Source organism: Hylobates moloch, unplaced genomic scaffold, assembly GCF_009828535.3.
Source record: "Hylobates moloch isolate HMO894 unplaced genomic scaffold, HMol_V3 SCAFFOLD_14, whole genome shotgun sequence".
NCBI classification, from domain to species: Eukaryota; Metazoa; Chordata; class Mammalia; order Primates; family Hylobatidae; genus Hylobates; species Hylobates moloch.
Window position 1 is genome coordinate 12,092,771 of NW_026652289.1, and position 7,750 is coordinate 12,100,520.

The 7,750-nt window shown below is 46.4% G+C and overlaps 1 long non-coding RNA gene across 1 annotated transcript; it reads right to left on the minus strand.

Annotated features, from left to right (window-relative positions):
- Positions 1–558: 558 nt before the first annotated feature.
- LOC116482315 (uncharacterized) lies at positions 559–1,866 on the minus strand. The gene is made up of 2 exons (XR_004251835.1): positions 1,698–1,866; positions 559–1,521 (listed from the first exon to the last, which is right to left on the minus strand). It is a non-coding gene; the product is annotated as an uncharacterized LOC116482315 (long non-coding RNA).
- Between the last annotated feature and the right edge of the window lie 5,884 nt (positions 1,867–7,750).

A 7,750-nucleotide genomic window follows, 5' to 3' on the forward strand; every position in this document is an offset into this window, starting at 1 on the left:
CTCATTTTCTATGCCGCCTCCCCTACTCCCTTAGCTCCAGCCATTCTGGCTTTCTGGCTAACAACCGTTAAAGCATTTAACACCCACTAAGGCATTTCCACCTGGAATCTTCTTCCTCCAGAGTCTTGTGACTTACCCTTTCACTTCCACAGGGTCTGCTCAAGGAGACCTTCCCTCACCACCCTTTCTAGAATGGCAGTCACCCTGACTTTGTTCCTTTTTGCCACACTTCCTAACTTGACATTAGGTTGTTTATTTAGAGACAAGGTCTCGCTCTGTGGCCCAGGCTGGGGTGCAGTGGTGTGATCACAGCTCACTGCAGCCTCAACCTCCCAGGCTCAAGTGATAAACCCGCCTCAGGCTCCGGAGGCCTCTGGTCCCAGGGGACCAGAGACTCATGCCATCACCCCCAGCTAATTTTTTGATTTTTTTGTAGAGACAGGGTCTTGGCTGCCCAGGCTCATCTTGAACCCCTGAGTTAAAGCAATCCTCCCATCGTCACCTCCCAAGGTGCTAGGATTCCAGGAGTGAGCCACCACACCCGGCCGACATTGTAGGTGCAATTGTCTGCTTGTTTATTCTTTCTTCTTGTGAGAGCAGGAGTTTTTGTCTGCTTAGCTTACCACATAGCTCCTGGCACACAGTAGGTGCTCAATAAATACACTATCTGTGCAATGAGCTGCTGAGAGAATAAATGTGAGCCCTGCAATACAATCTCACATAGAAAGACAAGGGTGGAGGTCCCCAGGGACTTCAAATCACCCTCTTACTGCTCAGTAAATGCAACTTTTTCCCTGGACAATAAAGAATGGAATTGTATATGTAAAATACTGAGAGCTCTTAGAGAAAATAGTTACAAAATTCATAGCAACCCGCATACAGCAAAGCTCAATATTCATGGAATGCAGATCTTTAGTACTGGCATGATTTTAAAATTCAAACATAAGCTGTTTTTCCACGTTCTTTAACCACAAATAAGGCTGCTGGTCTGGGGTCAGGATACCGTGGAGTCAGGAGGACTGCTGGGTGACTAGTGCCACCACTCACTTGCAGTGTGACCTTGGGGAAGCCACTGTTCCCTCGCTGGGCCTCCGTTTTCTTTCCAGTCCTAATTAAGGACCAGGTTGCTTCCCATGGGTCACTTCCGACTTGAACATTTTTGCAACTTCGAAAAGTTGTAGTTCATTCATTCTTCAAGATTTCTGAGAGTTTAAGTTCATCTGAAACTGCTCATTGGTAAGTTTCCTTTTTTGTCCTTCCATCGGTTGGCAATGCAATACAGAAAAACAATTCTACCCAGGAGTAAAACCACAATGATTCATGTCATGTCAAACCCAAATGCAATGGGGAGGGGAGGGAATAGGGATATTTACTCATTCTTGGAATAAGAAGGAGTTTGAACTCAAAACTGCATTATTCATGGTAACATCATTCATCATGACAAGCTGCTGTGTTTTTCATGACGTTGTAAGATGTAATTGCTCAGGCATTCAGATGGTATTAGAACGAGGGAGTGTCATCCTATCAATAAAAAGAGAACAAACTCTGTCTTTGGGGAGGCCAAGAGTGGGGCTTAAGGGAAGGGCACAGTGAGGGAGACAGATGCTGGGGCATCAAGCACTGGGGCCGGGGGTGGGGTGGGTGCTGCAATTCCCCGCGCCCAGCCCCCCCTTCCTACAAGCCTGCCCCGGACTCACCGTCAGCTGAAATGAAGCAGGAAGTGGAGCAGGGGATCTGTGGGCCCCACAAGCTCAGAGGAAGGAGGGCAGCAGGCACTTACAGTGCGTGGCTATAGGAAATTTACCAAGTGGAACGGGAGACTCCAAAGAGTTCATGTGCTTTTCCAAAGATGGGTCCAAAGGCACTCAGGCCAAAAATAGATGAATAGATTGAGTGAGTGAGTGAGTGAGTGAGTGAGTGTACGTGTGTGTTCGTGTGTCAGTTCTGGTAATCTACAAAGACAAGACTGGCTCTCCCCAACTTAATCCTCCCACCCACCCCCACACTCCCTTCCGTTCTTGCATGTCTGAGCCTGTCTGTCTGGCAGAGGGAGAGGTGAACCCAGCAGTCTCCAGGGAGAACTAGAAAGGAAGAGAAAATAAGGCTAAGAAGTTTGGCCACCCCTGCTCCCCCCAAAAAAGCTGCTATCATCAAAGGGGAAGGGCCATTACACTGATAGTTTACTCTGGCCTCTGTGACCAGAATTTGTTCTTGTGGAATGTAGCCGGAGAATCTACAAGTGAAAATGAAAGGCGTTGTTTTCACCAAGATACAAAAAGCTGTGGCGCCAGCAGCATAGGTGCCCACCACTGCCACTGCTCATCCACCCCACCCCGCTGTCACTCATGCACGGATGGCCCTGTGGCCTCATTTCCTGAGAAGCTCAGAGGACACAGAATCACTCTAGCCCTCTGAAAACTCCTTAGCGCCTTAGCACTGTGAGCAAGAGTGGCATTAGTCATTTGAGGAAGTGGCGGTGACCAGCAAGAGACAACCTTCATTGAAGGCAAAAATGAGGTGATTTCACACAGTTCTGCAGATAGCAGAGGCCTCTCCCTGAATGCAAAGGTTACCATGACAGGAGACAAACACATGGCAATTCACTGGGTGATAGTGAACAGATGTGCCTTTGGGTGTTCCTAGAAATAACTGGAGTTGGAAATATTCAAAGACAACCAACCAAACATCCAGGAAAACACGACGCCATGAATAGGATTAGCAGACAAAAGAAACAGACTCACAGAGGTTTCAGATATTCAACTCACTATACACAGACTAAAACAATTCTAGCTACTCTATTCAAAGAAATAGTCAACAAGTTTGCAAATTCTAACCAGGAACTGGAAACTATAAGAAGTGTCACATAGTTGATATAAAAAAGGAACTCAGTGATCATGGACATCAGTGTGAACCAGATGGACCCCACACATATCTTGGCAACTCAGAGGCCCCTGGAATGTGTGTGTGTGTGTGTGTGTGTGTGTGTGTGTATATATATATGCATGCCTCCAAGGAAAACATGGGACCCCTAAAATGACATGGGAAAACAGGGGCTCGAAGCAGGAGGCAAATTCAGCTAGAGAATAATAAAGTTATGCTTCTTGTGGTGCACAGACTACTGAAGGCAGGCTTTGCAGAGAGCTTGGAAACCTCCAGAGTTGCATCTTAGCCACCCTCTTGAGTTACTAGGGGAGTCAAAGAACATAAGTCCTCTTAAAGCACCCGAAAGGCAAGGAAAGCCATGCAGATTTGAGGCAATGATCATACTTACTCCCTTAAAGTGACTGAAAGAGTATCAGTTGGGCTCAAGCAATTAAACAATTGTCAAATGCATCAAGCCTCTGTGATATAAATTCACAGGCACGTCTGAGCAAGAGCCCAACAGTAATTCCTCACGTTATGACTGGACCTTGGGAGGACCCTTGGAATTCCCTGGGAGAGCTCCTATCTAGGACTGGCCCCCTCTCCTGGCTTCTCCTGCCAGAAGCCACCTTCAGAGACTGAGGGACTGTGAGTTCCTTCTCCCTAGCTTCTCCCTTGTAATTCCCAACATCTCTGACCACTGGCAGCTCTCCCCCAGAGGCTGGAGGGCTACTGATGATTCCAGGGAAGTGGCTGCATTCACTGATCCTAACCCCCGATAACTCTAAGGATGCTGGGGAGGAATCTCATTCCCAGGATCATAAAACTTGGTGGAGAGGAGGGGTTTGAAAAAGATTAATAACCTGCTAAGGACGTGACCAGACTGCCTTATTGAAAACAAGGGACTTGTGTGTGTCTTCTCTTCCCATGTAATATCCCAACTGCCTGGTGAACAACCAGCTCGAGAAAAAGAAAAAGGAGATTTGCTGCTGTTGCTAAGACTAGGGCCCCACATACATTAAGGCCCTTGATGGGGGAGTTAAGCCTGCCACCGTCCAGCGTTATGGGGTAACCAAGCACTATCAGCTCTCTAAGTGGTAAACATAATTTTCCCACATGGGAGACACTAATCCACATCACGCTGAAAGCAAAGTTATAAAGTGAGGCTGTCCCACCCCACCCACGCCACCCCATCTCGGTCATGAGCATCCAGGTGACTTTTCTTTTTAGAGACAGGGTATCATTCTGTCACCCAGGCTGGAGTACAGTAGTGTGATCATAGCTCACTGCAGCCTCGAACTTCTGACTCAAGCCATCCTCCCACCTGCCTCCTGAGTAGCTGGAACCACAGGCACATCCCATCATGCTTGGCTCAGGTGCCGTTTATTGAAGCTTCTTCCACTTGGCTCTGAGCTTGCTCCTGGAGTCATCCTTCGGCCAGGGCTGCTGGCACTTGAAGCCACTCTGGCCCCTGAACATCCCCCAGCCACACTAGTCCCGGCTCTCTTCTTCACGATGTCCACCAGGCAGAGACCAGCCAATGGGAGGTCAGACCCACCCTCCTCCGAACTCAGCGACATGTATGGGCTTTCATTAGGTGCCTCTTCACAAATTTTATCTTTTTTCATTTTTGTGTCCCTTAGGATAGGAATTCTTAGCTCTACTTAATAGATGAGTGTGGGGCCGGGCATGGTGGCTCACGTCTGTAATCTCAGCATTTTGGGAGGCCAAGGTGGGGGAATCACCTGAGGTCAGGAGTTCAAGACCAGCCAGGCCAACATAGTGAAACCCCATCTCTACTAAAAGTACAAAAATTAGCCGGGCATGGTAGCAGGAGCCTGTAATTCCAGCTACTTGGGAGGTTGAGGCAGGAGAATTCCTTGAACCAGGGAGGCAGAAGTTGCAGTGAGCCGAGATCATGCCACTGCACTCCAGCCTGGGTGACAGAGCAAGACTCCATCTAAAAAAAAAAAAGATGACTGTGGTAGGCAGAATAAAGTCCCCCAAAGATGTACACAGCCTGACCCCTGGGACCTGTGAATGTTTCCCTCTGTGGCAAAAGAGACTTTGCAGAAGAGACTAAGTCAAAGATCTTGAGATAAAGATATTATTCTGGATTATCATCATAACCTCTAAATGCAACCACAAGTGTTCTTATAAGAAGGAGGCAGAGGGAGATTTGACAGGAAAGAAGGCAACGAAACAAGGTGCTGCTCTGCTGGCTTTGAAGATGGGGGAAGAGGTCAACAATCAAGGAATGCAAGGAATGCAGCATTAGAAGCTGGCAAAGGCAAGGAAATGGGTTCTCCCAGAGCCTCCACGGGGATCCTGGTCCTACCAACATCTTGATTTTAGCCCGATGAAATTGATGTCAGACTCCTGACCTCCAGAATGCTGAGAGAATAAATGCATGTTGTTTTAAGCCCACAAGTTTGTGGTGCTATATTACAGAGGCAATAGGAAAGTAATAAAATGAGTAAACAGAGACACTTAATGACTTGCTTCAAATCACGCAGCAAGTCAGTGGAGCTGGAATTCACACTCTGGCTTTTGGATTCTAAGCCTCATATTCTTTCTGTTACACTATGCTGCTTCTGAGACTCTGCAGCAATTGAGAGTGTAATAATCAGATGAATTAGGTAATCAGTGTGTGTGTGTGTGTGTGTGTGTGTGTGTTAGCAGGATTAGACAATAGGGTACGAAAGAGAACATGTCATTGACTTGTACTTATCTCTCAAACTATCCAATGGAAAATTGAGAAACACCAAACACAAATTATAAAAAGGTATCATTAAGTTCAACATTTTGCCTCTGTTTTTTCTGGTCACAGTGCAGTTGGTCTTCATATTGCAAAATAGTGATGATCTTGTTCTGTCCACGTGTTCATCTAAAGCACTGGTCTTACAGAAGGACATGAAAGAAAACAAATGGGCCGGGTGTGGTCGCTCACATCTGTATTTCCAGCACTTTGGGAGGCCAAGGAGGGTAGATCACTTGAGAACAGGAGTTCGAGACCAGCCTGGCCAATATGGTGAAACCCCGCCTCTACTAAAAATACTAAAAATTAGCCAGGCATGATGGCACACACCTGTAGTCCTAGCTACTCAGGAGGCTGAGACAGGAGAATTGCTTGAACCTGGGAGGTGGAGGTTGCAGTGAGCTGAGATGGCACCACTGCACTCCAGCCTGGGAGACAGAGTGAGACTCCATCTCTAAAAAAAAAGTTAAAAATAAAAAAAAAAAAACCTGTTCCTTGTGAGCCCTAACAAATGACAGAAAGTGTATAGAATAGATGCAAGCCGGGGCTTGGGTCCTGAAAGTCAGAGTTCAATGTTTGCATTTCCTAAAGGAAATCTAGGGCAAGCACATCTCTAATGGACAGCGGTCACTTTCGTGCCAGAGATAAGCCTTGAGCCCTTGCACACTTGGTACATGTTGCATTTTCTCCTTCATTTTTAACTCCTCAGGAACCCCTAGAATGGTAAACTGGGGAGTCACCTCATTTAATTTAACAAGGAATCTGGGGCCCAGAGAGGTTAGGGGTGGCTCAGATGCTACTGGTTATGACCACAATCTGATGGGTCATCGTTACTTGAAGGGGTGAGCAGAGCTTCGCTTAACTTCCTTAAGGCTCTCAATGGAAGAAACGCAAGTGTCTATCCCCTTGTCATTTTCTGAAAAAGCAATTTATCATGAAATCCTCCCTGTTGCTGAGCTATTCAATACTTTTTTACCTGTAAAAACTCCACTCTGGTTAGTCACTGCTTGGACATGATACCATAGCATTATCTGAGAGGTCACAACACATTTTATGTCCTTGGTCAGAAATAGAAAAACAGAAGCACAAGACCCCTAGCCAGAAGATGACAGCATGCCAGAGCTTAGTGTCACCAAGCTTTCCTTTCTATTTTTGGAAGCTTTAACTTATTAGGCAAACGTATCATCCAACAAACACTGGGAAATGTAAGTTGGAAAGGTCCCGCTAGTTGATTAAATTCCTTCATTCCCTTCCAAGGCTGTCCCCCAAAACTGAAAGCCCCTTATCAGCTCTCATAAGAATAATAGAAGGAAACAGGCGTTTTCTAAGCCTTCGATCCTACTCCTGCCTAACCTCCTAATTCAATCTTCACCCCCGGTTTTAAAGCCACCAACACCTCTCCTGCTCCCAGAACTTTTCTCTAGCTGGGACCCCGTCTGCTGCTTTAATCAGAAGACGTAAGTGAAGAGCTGTCTGAAGCCCACTTTGGGGAATCAATGTGGAATCAAGGTAGAAGATTCTTGATGCCCAGGTGGCCATCCCCCACCTAAAGAGGATCCTGCCAACATCATTGTACTGCCCAGCTCGCTACAGCACAGTGACAAGATGTGCTGGTGATATCTTTCAGTGGAGATTGTACTTTGCACTGGACAATTCCTCATAGATGCCAAACTCATGTCAGACAATAAAGCAGGACTTTAAATAGCATGGCAGAGGCAATCTAGAGCTATCATAAACTCTAATTCTCAGAATCAGAGGACTTTGCTTATTTTGTCAATAACATCTACCGGCAGAGAACACCCAGGCCAGGGAAGCAGTGGGACTCCCCACAGGGAAGGGGAGCCACCGCCTACTAAACATGCATGATTTATCTTCACAGTGGACAGTTTAGTGGCCTTAGACATCATCTTCTGCAACCACATCTACATCCTTGCCTTTCTGTTTCAAGTTGTTCTCTTGAGAAACTGTTCAAATTTTGAGGAGCTGAAAATGTACTGCCTTAAATCCAACTCATGCCGAGATTTCCAGGTTTGCTTTGAGGAATCCACTGGACTGATGGTGACTTGTTTAAAATTTGTCATCTCTTCTATTATGTCTAATTCAACAAATAGTTACTGAGTGACAGCCGTA